Source organism: Sycon ciliatum, chromosome 12 (assembly GCF_964019385.1).
Source record: "Sycon ciliatum chromosome 12, ocSycCili1.1, whole genome shotgun sequence".
Lineage (NCBI taxonomy): Eukaryota > Metazoa > Porifera > Calcarea > Leucosolenida > Sycettidae > Sycon > Sycon ciliatum.
Window position 1 is genome coordinate 18,424,157 of NC_088654.1, and position 16,739 is coordinate 18,440,895.

The window sequence follows — 16,739 nt, forward strand, 5'->3', positions numbered from 1 at the left end:
GGAAAAAAAACATTTTCATCAGTTCTTATAACATATACGATGAGCTAGGCAAAAAAGCATAGCGTAGGGCCCTGAGCTTCCAAGCTCTCTCGTTTCAGGATTACCTAAAGGCTAACGCCTATCTGGGGGATCTCCTATTGGTCACTCACGCCAGTCAAGGGGGTGACTACCACACCCGCCAAGGCATCGACAAACCGGCGATAGAAGCCAAGACCCGCCAAGCGCGTGAGCCATGATATGAGCCTTATCATTATTATTACAGTCGTCCCTCTCTAATCCGGCACTTTATAATCCAGCACCCTCGATAAACCAGCACAATTTTCAGTAGCCAAAATGTCCTCTTCATGTACATTGCAGCAGTAAATCAGATTTGTTAATCCAGCACCCTCCCTAATCCAGCAGATTTTCGTGGCACAAATGGTGCCGGATTATAGAGGGACCACTGTATTATTATTATTATTATTTCGTAATACGTATTCGCATGCAACGACGCAAATCCACACAATTCAGTAGACACTTTTTCTATCAAACGTTTTCTTTCCCTTCTCTTCAGGATAGTACAGGGAATGTTGGAAATTAGAAAAACACATAACTATATAGAGAATGAAAGAAAGAAAAAGTCAACACTTCAACATAGGTGTTAAAATGATTAAAGTGTTAAAAACTCAAAAACAAACAGCTGCAAGTTGTAGACAAACACGTTGAACACATCAGGGAACACTTGTCACACTTTCACGAGCTGTGACACCAAACAACTGCAACGATAACACATTCTCCTTCTGTACACATAGTTCTGGATCTAGTTTACGAATATACAGAGCTTCTAACACAGCAAGATGTAATTTAGACCTTCCACGAGTCAAAATCGAAAAGATATCATCACTATACAACTTACGACAACTAGCACTGCCCGACAAATGACGCTTGATGGACGATGTCCGATCACTTAGCTCTGTCACCTTCGACGCCTGCCGTTGTTCTGTTCCGTTAGGCTTGTTTGGTTGGTTGCTCCGGTCCACACCTCCAACGTCCGTTGATTTCATGTCCGTTTTTGTTGATTTCATGGCCGTTTTCGTGTCACTTCTTGGTCTTCCTCGTTTCCTCTTGTTGATCGTTGTTGTCACTTCCATTATCGACGTATTCAGATCCCCAGTACTCCGTCTCTTCACCTTGCTTCTGGTAACTCTTCCAGCAGCTGTTTGTTTTTAAGTTTTTAACACTTTAATCATTTTAACACCTATGTTGAAGTGTTGACTTTTTCTTTCTTTCATTCTCTATATAGTTATGTGTTTTTCTAATTTCCAACATTCCCTGTACTATCCTGAAGAGAAGGGAAAGAAAACGTTTGATAGAAAAAGTGTCTACTGAATTGTGTGGATTTGCGTCGTTGCATGCGAATACGTATTACGAAACTGTTTTTCCCACCGCCTCCAAAATACTGTTTGAATTATTATTTAAAGAGTCAGCGTGGAGAAAGCAATTTTATTAGTGCAATTAGGAGTATAATCGATGCAGACATGGCCAAACAACAACGAGTTCATGGAATTTTTAAGGATTTTTATGTTATTCAAAATCGATTTACGAAAATCGATTTTGAATAACATAAAAATCCTTAAAAATTCCATGAACTCGTTGTTGTTTGGCCATGTCTGCATCGATTATACTCCTAATTGCACTAATGAATTATTATTATTATTATTATTATTATTATTATTATTATTATTATTATTATTATTATTATTATTATTATTATTATTATTATTATTATTATTATTATTATTATTATTATTATTATTATTATTATTATTATTATTATTATTATTATTTGTAAGAAAGGGTTTGCTCCCCACACCGGAGCTCGCGCTATTCCGCCGACTTTACTTGACACTTGACTGACTCACGACTGCCATCCAAAGCACACGAGAAGTCCATGGAACCTTCGACTCGGCTACTTCGTATTATTATTATTATTATTATTATTATTACCGTACTGGCAATATAATAATTATTATGGTCGCAGTGAGGCCATGAAGCGTTACATTGGCACATGTTTACCGCACGCAGGGCGTTACATGCAAAGTCGCACAGGAGCCGTTACACAGGTTTCTATATTGCCGCAGTCCTTTTTTTGCTATTGCAGGACTTCCTGCTGCGTCCAGTTTTGAACTTTTCACCACGCGGTACACGTGCTTTCACAGTTTTCAGCCTTTTTTGCAATGAAAAGATCGCCGCACCCCGCCGGACGCGCGTTACGAACGCAACGAAAATTTGTCGCACTGGCCTGGTCGCGCGTTACGCCGCACCCCCCTGCGTTACGCGTTAAGGCCGATTCACAACTTTCTGCGACGCGACATGCGACTTGCGACACATGCGACGAGCTGCGACAGCGACACACGGTTCACAATATTCTTCATGTTTGCGACATCCTCATGCACAAGTAGTACTATGCACGTGCACTGCACGTGCACCCAGGGTCGAAACTGTACTCCATTTGTGTATGTCGCGTGTCGCATGTCGCAAAAGTTGAACTTTCTTCAACTTCTGCGACAGGTGCATTGCGACAGCTCGCGACAGGCAGTTTCTTGTCGCGTCGCAACTGTCGCAAATCGCGTGTCGCGTCGCAGAAAGTTGTATTGTGAATCGGGCTTTACGCGGCAACATATATTGCCAGTACGGTATTATTATTATTATTTTAGACAACACCTCATGGCATGAAAAGAAAATCAGCCAGTACGGGAGATGTGGGTGTTAACCAACCATGGTGAATAAAATAATTTTAAAGAAGAAAAGTAATGGTCAAGACGGAGAAGCATGGGAGGGACAGGTGATGGTGAATCTAGTGAGTGCGTCCAGGGTACTGGCATTGCGCGTAGTAGCGGGCAGCGCAAGCCAAGCAGAGTAGGCAACAAAGAGTGGAGAGTGTACAAGGGAGGACGTTTTAGCCAAGGGGAGGGCAGCAGAGCATCTTGTCTGGGAGCCATCTGTGGTTCGGAACCAGTTGTACATGCTAAGATGAGGAGGATGTAGAGCTAGTTTAAATTTGTGAGCAAAAGTGCAAATTAATTTTTGACGGTGGGTTGATAGTGGGCAGGCATTTGCAAGGACATACAGGGAAGCAGAAGAGTAGAGAGGGGGCAGACTAAACAGGAAACGAAGAAGTTTCCTATGGTGGATTTCGAGGCGCTCAGAGAGAACCGAGGACAAGCCACACCAGCTAACAGAAGTGTACATAAAAAGAGGCAGGATATACAGTTTATTATTATTATTATTACTTGCATGTACGCGTTGGAGTCAACCATGCAAGCATGATCCACAACTTCGCTTATGCTGAACATGATAAACAGGACTATGACAGGGGAAAAAATGAGCTAGAACGATGATAATAATAATTATGATACTTATATCATATATATTATATACAATGTAGCTCATGGGTATTGAAGATATGTCATTTATGAATATGTCCATAATATGAATATTGCAGCCTGAGTGATAATGATAGTGCTATTTCCTGAGTTTGACTGTTTCAGGATCTGTCGGAATATCACAATGCACAGACCCTCATGCATAGATCTCGCCATGCTGGTCTGTCATGGGCAATGGCTCCCAGGCTCTGCAGAGCGTCTACTATTGAACAATCCAGCATTGGCTTGGCGCAGATCTCCCACCATAAAAACTACAGCCGCGAACCACGTAGTGGAAAGCTACAAAAGATGGCCAACCCATTTTCACATGTACAGACAATTTGCAAAAACGTTCCGAACATTCAGGGAGAAGACATTACTTGCATGACACATTGGCAGAACGAACAAGGCAGACTCGAACATTCCAAGATTCTGCAGCCGTTGCGTTTCAGGTGTTGGGTGGCAGCTCCGTTACTGAGGCCGTATACAAGTCGTCGAGCTCGGCTAGCCGCCGCCAACTAGTCAGCGCAACCTCGGCCACGCGCTCGCATTAGCTCCATGCCCGCGTTGACGGAGCTCCGGGTGACCAACAAGCCGAACAGCTGCAAGTCGCGACTCCACAATGACACTGGCCGTCCGCGTGCTCTAACACTCCGCTCCACTCGTACTCCCTCTTTAGCCGTTTCGCTGCTCGTCAAGCCCTGCAGGTAACTTGATTTCTTGAAGGGTACAGACGTCTATGCCGTAGAAAGAGAGGTACCGACACAAGCCAGTTCCTCTTGACGGCCGACATGAGGCCCCGCACATTGAAAATTCCGACAGCAAATTTTTCTTTTCCTCCGTAAAGCGTTCGTTCATCAGCTCGTACCATTGATTCCCGTCGCATCGTCCCGTCACTAATGTCCAATGAAAACTGCTCCCCAGTTGCGCGAGGAGACTACATTTCCTCCGGTGAGCGAGGAAGAAGAGCGGAGTTACCCAACTCAACCAAACTATATATACAGTTTGCAAAACAAAATTTTGCATTTGACAGGAAGATGGAAACAATGGGGACGTACATGTATAACACCTTGGGCAGAGCTTGGACGGCTGCAAAGAGCATCAAAATGGTAAAACCAAGAGAGACGATCATCAAGCATTATTCCCAGGGGTTTATGGTTGGAAACAACCTTTATGGGTTCTGGTAAATCAGGATGGTGTAAAAGTGACATGGATGAGATTGGGGGAAGGAACATTATTTCGGTTTTAGTCAGGTTGGCCCAATGGGTCTAAGTCGCCATGTTTGCATCCAGCGTAGGACACTGCATATCTGAGCCGACACTCGAGGTACAAGAGCCGCTGAGGACGAGGATGCTGACAGTAGGGTTATCACCAGCAAAATTTAATAACGAGACACACCTGGGTCTATAGAGGGTAAATCGTTTACGTATGCTAAGAATAAAAGAGGTCCAAGCATGGAGCCTTGGTGAACTCCAGAAGACACTGGTAGGGGATCAGAGTTGATGGAGAGGGCCGCTGAGAAACAAACTCAGTACTGTGATCGGTTACTTAGATAGGACTCCAGCCAGGACAGAGCAGGGCCAGACACACCAAAGACAATAATAATAATAATTATATAATATGAAACTCGGATGTTGAGCCATAAATAAATGTAGAAGAGAAAAGGACATATGGATACGAGTTAAGAGTAACTCTCCTGTTTTGTGCCTAGTTATTGCACTTTCTGACTGTATAAAGTATCATGTTACAGTGATGGAGAGTTACTCTTAACTCGTATCCATATGTCCTTTTCTCTTCTACAATTATATAATAATGTAGCTTGGCAAGGAGGCCACGATGAAATTGGAGAGTGCTCACCATTGCGTGATGTGCGCCTTGATCCCGAGACCATTGCCATTGGTCGGGGGAGCGCACTTCACCTCACCGGCACAGCTCAATAGCACCTACACGCCCTTTGTAGTCCCCTATGTTAAAAATAAAAATAAAAATTCCCGCGACCCGTTGAAGGCCAGCTCTGATCGCCACTCCCCCGACCACCGACGGGCAAAACAACCACCTGGTACCCCTAGCCTGGCGTGGCTCATGACATGTATTTGCCGTCCATCACGTTACCATGGTTACCCTGCTGACCTGGAACGTAGTGTTGGCATGACGGCCTTTGGAACGCGAAGGACTAAAGGGACCGTCACTTAATTTTTGCCGACTACCCGCCAAAAAAATCTTTTCGTTTCACGTGTCAGACACGTCCGCGAGCGCGTACGACTCGCGCGCGGGCGCCCGCGCTGCCTTTCACGTCAGGCAATCTGTTCACGCCACATGGCTGGATAGCGCATACATGCAAACATGATTGAAGACTTGCAAAATCAATTTTTTTCCAAGTCCAGGCGCTAGGCCTAGGCATGCCCATGCCGGCAGTACTAATGCCTAATGGCAGTAATGCCCAGGCAGCTGACTTTATTTTCGGAGAAACACTACTCATTGTAGTAAAAAGTAACAATGAAATATCTCTGGCGTTGATTGCTTTCTTGCTTCGACTTCTGCCGCGCCTTTGTTCTCGTACTCCCCTTTATGTACAAGTGTTGTGCAGACCCTCCCTTAATATAGTCTGTCTCATTTTGTCCTGAGATGTTTTGATGCATAGTGATTATGACGCTCATCATTCGCTCCCTTGTCACTGGACAGTTCTGTCCGTTTGGTTTTAGCGAATTCAAATAAAGAAAACAACAACAACAACAATAGCGATATCATCTAGGAAGGATCGCTACCCTAACGCGAAGGAAAGGTCTTGCGCGGCTGCTCTACGAAGTGTTGAAGAAAGACTCATCAAAGTTAGTTGGTGGACGAACAACTCGCTGGCGCCGGAAAACTTGGCCCCCAACGATGGTGTTTGGTGAATCATCAAGCATAATGTCTTGTAGCAGTGTTCACCGAAGAAGGAGAACGCTCTAGCCGCTGCTGTTGTCCGTTTCATCCACGTTGGGCGTTAGCTGCACCACGCCTATTGTGTTTTAGTATTCCATGGACACACATTAGCATTCAGAGCGATTGTGGAGCCACAATTGACTTCACACAGCGTTGTATTGTCCACGAGCGCAAACTTCATTATCAGCAGTAACTGTTACTCTTCATCCTACATGTAGACTTGGAGTATACACGGCCTTGTCACGACAGCGACAGCTCTGCAGAGTGTTCAAGTGAGAAACATTAATTTCTAATTTTCTATTGTTGGTGGACGAATAAATGGCTGGTTCCGAAAAAACGCGGCCTGCACCGATGGTGTTTGGTGGATCATCAAACAGGGTGACCAGCAGTGTTCACCGAGGAAGGAGAATGCACTCGCCACCACTCCGATTCATCCAAGTGGGCGTTAGCTGCGCCGCGCCTATTGTGTTTTAGTATTCCATGGACGCACACTAGCGTTCTCAGCGATTGTGGAGCCACAACATATCTTCATGCGGCGTTGCACTGTCCAAGAGCAGAAACGTCAGCAGTGACCCATCATCATACATGTAGATTTGGAGTATACACACCATGCGCCAATGGGCCTTGGCACAACAGCGGCAGCTCTACGGAGTGTTCAAGTGAGCAACATTTGTTTCGACTTTTGGTGGACGAACAAATCGTCGGTGCCGAAAAACGTGGCCTGCGCCGATGGTGCTTGAAACATCAAGCATGGTATGTGGTGACTGTCAGTGTTGATCGAGGAAGGAGAACACTCAGGCCGTCGACCGTTCATCCATTTCGTTAGCTGCACCAAGTCTATTGTGTCCTTGTATTCCATGGGCACACAATCATGAAGCATGGCGTCTGAGCTGTGTTCACAGAGCGGGGAGATGCTCTTGCTGCTATCTTATCTGTCCTGTGTATTCCCAAGTGCCGAAGGCTCACAACGATGGTGTTGGACAAGTCAGATAAAATAGAGTCAACGTAAGTACGCATGTGTACTCTTACTGACTGAAACATAAGTGGGGTGTAAGAGCTAATTCAAATGGTGTCGTGACATTCTCATGTACGAGGTTAGTGTTTAGTACTTGTTACGTACTGAATTCTGTGACTTTGTTTTGTCTCCATATACTGCATGCATTCACGTTTCACAGTTATCAGTTTGACCCTGAGTTCATGTCTGTTATCCCGTGTCTCCTCTACTTATTTTTGTTTCCACACGGTTCATGGTGTAGCGCTGCACGTGTTCCGTCAGTTTGAACTTCAGCATAAATCGCAACTACTTGTACTTTCAGACATGTCACGTGATTGTTGCCAGGGTTTGAGCCAATCAGAGCGTTTACAGGCAGGGCCTGAAACCCTGATCATGCCTTGCCTGCCAGCTCTACTACGATATTATATGTCACGTACCCGCGCGCGCGCGCACGGTTCTCCTGCGCTTGGGCTTGCTTTCCCTTGGTAGTTGGAAGTCAGTGGCTGTTTTAGTACTCTTAGATTATGTACAGAAAGTGGTGGACATCACGCAACTGCAGTGTAAATTAAAGGGTGGTTGTCAACTGACAACCGCATAATTTTTCGACATAATTAATAAAAGAATTTTCATCTAAAGAGTGAAAAGCAACTAAATAGAGCGGTTGTCGGTTGACAACCCCCCTTTCATTTAGATTATGTATCTGAAGTAAACACAACGTAGAAATGTCACAATTGTCTCTTGTGTATTATATCCGTCTGATGTCACCAGATCATCACACGGTGCTGTGACCAAGATACGGATCATGCCGAACGCTGATTCAACTGGACGAATCGCGAGGCTTTTCAGATGCAGGGACACAATGGAAACTGAATGACTTCAGAACAGCACTGAAGCGTTATGTTATCATGCAAGACGCCTTTCTGCGCCGCACAAACACAGGCGGTACTACAGCAGAAGATGTCACTCACTATTCTGCAGGTGCACTGGTGACAGGCGCATGCAAGTTCACCAGAAGGAAGCGGTCTGATGTTAACTGGAATGCCAGCAGTATGAGAGGGTGTGCATTCTGCGGCGGATCTCACCTGGACAAGAGCTGCGCGAAATACACAACAGTAGCACAGCGGAAAGAATAACTGATTGAACAGAAGCGTTGCTTTGTGTGTTTGCGCACAGGGCACCGGTCAACTCAGTGCAAGGCCACCCGCAAGTGTAATGTGTGTTCTCGCATGGGTCACCAATCAGAGTCACCATCATGTCACGATCTGCCCTGAATCTCAACAGAAATCTGACAGCAGTACCAACATAGTAGCTGACCAGCCTGTGGCTGACGAGGTACCAGCATCTAGCGCAACAGCAGCTAGTGCAGCATCAACCAGTATCGCCATTGACCGTAAGATAGTCAGTCGTCTTGATCGGTGCAGATTTCCTCTGGGAGTCTTGACGGGGAGCACCAGAGGACTTCCGCCAGGACTACAGTTTCTGCCTACCACAGTCGGTTTTGTGGTGACTGGCCGAACACGTCACTCCAAGCACTCAGCTACGCCGATGAGCAGCCATGCCAGCTATCGTTTCTCTAACTGATGCAACTTTCGACTCCTGCACCATCCCAGATCTGTGGGACCTAGACTGTGTTGACATCCAGGATTCAGGCAATCTTACTAACAACGACCTAGCCATTAGGCAATTCATCATTGTTCTACGATTTTGCCTGCCACCAATCGTCATGACCTGCGATACTGAGAAGGCCATTTTACAAATCAGTGCCAACCCAGCATACAGAGATGCGACACGATTTCTGTGGTACGCCAACTCCGACAGTCCATCAGTCACCCCATCCAGCCTGTTCACGCTCATAAGCAGTCCATTTCTGCTTGGCGCGTCTATACAGCATCATTTGGCACAGCAAGATGACAAAACAGCTAGCAGTGGCTATTGGTGAGAACATTTTCTGCTGTGCCATTGGAGTGTGCACGATACACGAACCCTGCTCTTTTGTTGGCACCGCCTTTGTAACTTACTGCATAGGGTGCAAGGTGACCGTTGTCGGTTTACATGTACTCCAGTTATTACACCGTGCATGCACTGAGTCTGTGCTGCACTGTGCATCCATAGGTGTTCGTTTGCGGTAGCGCAAGGTGACACGCAAGGTTGATGGATTCACTATTGGATTGTTTTGTCCGCTGCTATTCGAAGCTCTCGGAGTCGGAAGCGTTACCTCTGTTTCCCCTGTTCCTCCCTGCGCGGAGTCTGTAGTTCTGGCTTGCAGTTGCTGTTACATGCATGTTGGCAGTTGCATGTGTTTTGGTTTTCAGTTGTCTTTATTTGTTTTGTGTGGACGACAGTTCAATATTCTAGCAGCTGTTGCACTTCCTACTTCTGAAGTACATTCCGTAGTTATCTGCGGTTGGTGTTCGAGAGAGCAAACTGTGTTCTTCTCCAGAGTGGAGTAAACCATTCGCTTGTGTCTGAGGAAAACCCTGTGTGTTGACGAAGAGGTTGACTTGGCTGTAGAGTGAAAGTACCACATGGTCCACAAAATCTTAGAACTAACTTAGGGTCTTCTGGCGTATGGTATAATTATATGAGCAGCATGAGAGTGAAGTAAAAGACTATTAGCTCAAACATTCAGTCTTTCAAGAGTAGGTGTTTCATCACGGAATAGGTTCTGCAGTTCACTTACACACTGCAACAATGGACCAGCAGTGTCCAGCATACAATGGAGTCATGTGAATATGTACCGTATGCATACTCACAGCTGCAAGGCCAGCGCCCCGTGGCTGCTTGACTTCTCAATCGATATAAATATTCACAACAGTAAGACTCTGATTCCAGTTATGCCCTTGACAGAACTGGAAGTAACGGGTATCGGCGGAAAAATATTTCCGGCTGATGCCAGTGCTGCTAGCTGCAGCACGGAGTCCGGCAACTGAGAGTTGGCAAGACTGGCTGATCTGGCTCAGCTGCTGCTTCCGGAGCCCTCGATGGTTCAAACACCATCGGCGCAGGCCACGTTTTCCGGCACCGACGATTTGTTCGTCCACCAAAAGTCGAAACAAATGTTTCTCACTTGAACACTCCGTACAGCTGCCGCTGTTGTGCCAAGGCCCATTGGCGCATGGTGTGTATACTCCAAATTTACATGTATGATGATGGGTCACTGCTGACGTTTCTGCTCTTGGACAGTGCAACGCCGCATGAAGATATGTTGTGGCTCCACAATCGCTGAGAACGCTAGTGTGCGTCCATGGAATACTAAAACACAATAGGCGCGGCGCAGCTAACGCCCACTTGGATGAATCGGAGTGGTGGCGAGTGCATTCTCCTTCCTCGGTGAACACTGCTGGTCACCCTGTTTGATGATCCACCAAACACCATCGGTGCAGGCCGTGTTTTTTCGGAACCAGCCATTTATTCGTCCACCAACAATAGAAAATTAGAAATTAATGTTTCTCACTTGAACACTCTGCAGAGCTGTCGCTGTCGTGACAAGGCAGTGTATACTCCAAGTCTACATGTAGGATGAAGAGTAACAGTTACTGCTGATAATGAAGTAACGTTAGTTTGCGCTCGTGGACAATACAACGCTGTGTGAAGTAAATTGTGGCTCCACAATCGCTCTGAATGCTAATGTGTGTCCATGGAATACTAAAACACAATAGGCGCGGTGCAGCTAAACGCCCAACGTGGATGAAACGGACAACAGCAGCGGCTAGAGCGTTCTCCTTCCTCGGTGAACACTGCTACAAGACATTATGCTTGATGATTCACCAAACACCATCGTTGGGGGCCAAGTTTTCCGGCGCCAGCGAGTTGTTCGTCCACCAACTAACTTTGATGAGTCTTTCTTCAACACTTCGTAGAGCAGCCGCGCAAGGCCTTTCCTTCGCGTTAGGGTAGCGATCCTTCCTAGATGATATCGCTATATTCATTGTTACTTTTTACTACAATGAGTAGTGTTTCTGCGAAAATAAAGTCAGCTGCCTGGGCATTAGGCATTAGTACTGCCGGCATGTGGGCATGCCTAGCTAGGCCTAGCGCCGCGCCTGGACTTGGAAAAAAATTGATTTTACAAGTCTTCAATCATATTAAATGTAGGCGCTATCCAGCCATGTGGCGTGAACAGATTGCCTGACGTGAAAGGCAGCGCGGGGCCGCGCCGCCGCGGGCGCCCGCGCGCGAGTCGTACGCGCTCGCGGACGTGTCTGACACGTGAAACGAAAAGATTTTTTTGGCGGGTAGTCGGCAAAAATTAAAGGGGAAGTATACCCTAAAATCAAATTTTCACCAGTTGTAGTCTTCGGGGTGCTGAGTCGAATGGTCTTGGTCCGAGGAAGCTGAGACGCTCCCTTCCTACTTGAATCCCAATCGAACTCGCGCACTTCCACCGAAACTGGGTGACTGCGCCCTACTAGATGGGGATTTGTATGCAAAATGTCACTAAAAGCGCCATTTCGTTCTTATAAAAGCACGGATGACCGCGATTGGCCCATATGTTGTAGTCTTTTGGACGCTGAGTCGACTGGTTTTGGTCCGAAAAGGCTGCGATGCAGCGTTCCTCCTTTATTCCCAATCGAACATGGTTGAACAAGCGGTCACGTGCTCCTGCGTACACCAGTCACCTGGTCACCGTGCCTGCAGGGTACAACTTACTAGCCTGTTTGACCTTTTTTGGGTGCAGTCCTGTCACTCGAGTTGAACCTTGGTGTGAAAGTTGTCGCCTGCTGGCGCGGTGACCAGGTGATTTGGGCAACCAGGACCACGTGACCGCTTCCTCAACCATGTTCGATTGGGAATAAAGGAGGAACGCTGCATCGCAGCCTTTTCGGACCAAAACCAGTCGACTCAGCGTCCAAAAGACTACAACATATGGGCCAATCGCGGTCATCCGTGCTTTTATAAGAACGAAATGGCGCTTTTAGTGACATTTTGCATACAAATCCTCATCTAGTAGGGCGCAGTCACCCAGTTTCGGTGGAAGTGCGCGAGTTCGATTGGGATTCAAGTAGGAAGGGAGCGTCGCAGCTTCCTCGGACCAAGACCATTCGACTCAGCACCCCGAAGACTACAACTGGTGAAAATTTGATTTTAGGGTATACTTCCCCTTTAAAGGGGAAGTTAAGGCAAAAATTAAAATTTCACCAGTTGTAGTCTTCGGGGTGCTGAGTCGAATGGTCTTGGTCCGAGAAAGCTGAGACGCTCCCTTCCTACTTGAATCCCAATCGAACTCGCGCACTTCCACCGAAACTGGGTGACTGCGCCCTACGAGATGGGGATTTGTATGCAAAATGTCACTAAAAGCGCCATTTCGTTCTTATAAAAGCACGGATGACCGCGATTGGCCCATATGTTGTAGTCTTTTGGACGCTGAGTCGACTGGTTTTGGTCCGAAAAGGCTGCGATGCAGCGTTCGCCCCTAATTCCCAATCGAACATGGTTGAACAAGCGGTCACGTGCTCCTGCGTACACCAGTCACCTGGTCACCGTGCCTGCAGGGTACAACTTACAGCCTGTTTTGACCTTTTTTGGGTGCAGTCCTGTCACTTGAGTTGAACCTTGGTGTGAAAGTTGTCGCCTGCTGGCGTGGTGACCAGGTGATTTTGGCACCCAGGAGCACGTGACCGCTTCTTCAACCATGTTCGATTGGGAATAAAGGAGGAACGCTGCATCGCAGCCTTTTCGGACCAAAACCAGTCGACTCAGCGTCCAAAAGACTACAACATATGGGCCAATCGCGGTCATCCGTGCTTTTATAAGAACGAAATGGCGCTTTTAGTGACATTTTGCATACAAATCCCCATCTCGTAGGGCGCAGTCACCCAGTTTCGGTGGAAGTGCGCGAGTTCGATTGGGATTCAGGTAGGAAGGGAGCGTCTCAACTTCCTCGGACCAAGACCATTCGATTCAGCACCCCGAAGACTACAACTGGTGAAATTTTAATTTTTGCCTTAACTTCCCCTTTAAGTGACGGTCCCTTGGCTTTAGCAAGAGTACATAACCCCCCAGAGTGTGCAACTCCCACATACCCTGTTGTCCCGACAGAATTTCAAGTTGACGTCATTATTTATGACGCAATGCTCCTTGCAGCAGTGATTTACAACATGTGTACGGGTGTCAACGCATCACACGTTTTTCTTTGCAATAATTTGTACAGGATCGATCGGCTTCGGTCAACCACAGGTTCCGGATTCGTCTGATAATCCGTGTACAGTGCGCATTGCATCATCAAAATGACGTCAACTTGAAATTCTGTCGGGACAGCACCCATAGTGGAGTTGCACACTCTGGGGGGTTATGTACTCTTGGCTTTAGTCCTTCGCCTTTGGAACGGCGGTCGTTTCTCATGACGGTGATGATGGGTGCGATTTGGGGATTTCCCATCCGCCCAGGGAGATCGCATCGCGCATTGCACCGAAAAAAAAGTTTTAAAAAAATGGGAGCTGCATGCATATCTGATATGCGCATATGCCGCGATCGGGGCTTTCAATTTTTTTTAATAATTTCAACCTCAAACCAAACATCTCAAATCAAAATTCAAATCAAAGAGCAAACAATTATTACATAGTGTTGAACCACTACAAGTACAAGGTACAATGCCCTTGTAGTGTAAGCCAGGATGAAAGAGCATAGCAGTGTTTGCAGCAAATAAAGAGCTGAGAACAAGACAGTACAGACTGTCAGTGTAGATGTGTGTTTGTGCAGGTGCAGCGTCAAGCTGAACAAACAATATGCGTATGCACTGCTGGTGAATTGATTGATTTTCAGAGGGGGCCGCACTGAGCTAGTTGCTTTGTTTCCCTCTCTCTCTCTCTTTTCACCATCTGCCGAGTACACTACAGACTACAGTGTGCACGGCGACAGGATGTGCTCACAGCTGCAATGTCGCGTGTGCGTAGCTAGCTGTCGTGTGCTGCGACTGCAATCGCACTCAGGCGCGTAGTAGTCCCATTGGATAATGCTCAGCACACGCCAATCGATTCGGGTTACCTGAAAACACACACAGGCACCAGCAGCAGCAGCAGCAGCAGCAGAACCAGCACAATGATGAAATGCACTGGCTGGCGAAATGGAGAGATCCTTGCTCAAGTATCCCCGGAGAATCACCTCCTGGTGACCGAGTTGCGTTACGACCAGGAAAAATCGCGTTTGCTGGCGCGCAGGGTCCTGCTAGAGCGGCACTTACCCACCGCGTGTGTTCTTGTTTGCCTGGCAGTCGTGGACATACGCGGTCGACCGTGGCCGGTGATCGTTCTGGCGTTGCCCGCTGTCGACGACGCAACGGGGCTAAGGTTTGAGCTGGCGGCGCTCGGGGAGTCTCAGTCGGCGTTGTTGCTATGCACCACGCCCGTGCTGAATGTGCGGAGCGTAGCGGATGCGACGGCGGCACCACCGCCAAGCGTGGCACTGCGCGACGGACCGACGCTGCTGGTGTGCGACGGCGAGCACGTGTGGCGGCTGCTCGTCACCGACGTTGCTGCGACACTGAGCTGGAGCAGACATGATGTTGGCGGCAGCGGCACAGAAGCCTGCGCCGGCGCCCAGTGCGATTTCCTCGCCTGCTGTGCGTGCGGCGCAGCCTCGGCGTTCCTTGTCCATCGGAACGCGTGCGTGTTCACGCAGATCGGCAGCAGCAGCAGCGTTGGCGGCGGCGATGGCATGGCCAATCGTGCGACACCATGCCACGCAAACTGTGTGGGCGGCCTGTCGCGCTCATCCTACTCAATACCCACTGAGTACGTACCTGTAGTTACCGGCGTCAAGCTCCTTCCGCCGTCGGCTGGCGAGATACAGCTGCCGCCAGGTCTTGCCGGTGGCTCGAGGCTGCGCGGCGCGAGTGCGGCGCGCGAGGTCCGAGACGACGAGCGCCGCTGCTACGTTCTGTTCTCGACGTGCCACGCGCAGATAGTGCTGGCCGATCGGAGCGGCGTGCGCTGGGTGCACGACCTCGACTCGGCGGCATGCGACCTCGTCTGGACGGTGAGCGACGGCCGCCTGCTGGTGGCGGTGGTTTGCGAGGACCGCACGTGCGTCTTGTTGTGTGCCGGGCAGCAGCAGCAGCAACAGGAAGTTCTTGCTCGTCTGGCAAACTGTGCGTGCGCTGGCGTTGTGGACTTTGGCCAGCGAGCGGGCTCTCGTTGCATTCTTGTCCACGGCAGAGGCAGCAGCCAGCAGGAATACTCCGGGATTCTGAGCGATGGCGTGGAGACAGTACGCTTCGGTGGCGCCGATGACACTGGCCCGGATTACGACGAAGAGGGCCCTGCCGGCTCGCAGTGCAAGGTTTCCGGCCGGGCAGGTGGTGACGGCTACGCATGCGCTCTGGCCTCGCTCGACTCGCGCTGGCAGGCGTCAGTGCATCACAGCACTCGGCTGCAGCAGCGCCTGTGCGCCAAGCGACTGCAGTTGCGCCGCTCATGCGATGTCGCGCGCAGCCTGGGTGGCGCGGTGCGAACGCAGCAGCCCCACGGGCAACGCCCGGCCGCCAACAGCACCGGGGCCGACGTTTCCCACTGCATGCGCAGTCGCATCGCACCGGCACGGCAGGATCGGCCGTACGGCCGCTCGCAAGCGTCACAGCCCAACTCGCGCCCGCTCAGGTGTAACCCGTTTCTGAGTTACTTTGGTAATTTGGGCAAGACGCAGCAGCGTGCTGTGGCCGCCGAGGCGTCGTGTTCGTCCCGTGAGCCTGGCGGCATTGGTAAACTGCTGGAACTGAGGTGCATGTCGTCAGTGCAGAATACTGAGTGTCCGTCATGCCAGGACCGGAGGCTTGTCTTCTCCGCTCGCAACGTGGCGGACGGCGCTCTCGTTCGCGGCATCACATTCATGAGCGTCGCGTCGCTGCACGAGCCCGCTCCCATGTCGCCATACTTGCAGTCGATCATGTCCGAGCAAATGGACTGTCCAACGGACGAAGTGAGCGATGCTGATGCGCTGCCCAATGTATCCGCCGCGAGGTCGAAAATGGCCGACGCACCCATAACTCACAAGAATGTCGGTGCTTGGCTGCTGCCGGGCGAACAGCTTTATATGAGCGTGGTGGTGCCGATGCATGGCCGAGGAGGATGCAATGTGTCGCAGCCTGGCACAGGTGCACTGGACTTTCTTGACCGGTTGTCAGTGCAGTGCGAGTACCGGAGCGAGAACGACCGCACACTGAGAACAGCATGCTTCTCCGTGCCGTATTTGCTTCGCCCTGCCCACGAGAAAGCCTGACTCCCCTCTCACTCTCGGGTGACCGTTCCCGGGACCACAACCACAGGTGAACGTTACTGGCACCACAACTACAGGCAAGCAAGGTTATAAGGGCTTTGCTTCGCAGTGCCGGCAAGAAAGCCGAACTCCCCTCTCAGGTGAACACTCCTGAGACCACAACTACAGACACGCCAGGTTAAAAAAGGGGCTTTGCTTCACTGTGTGGA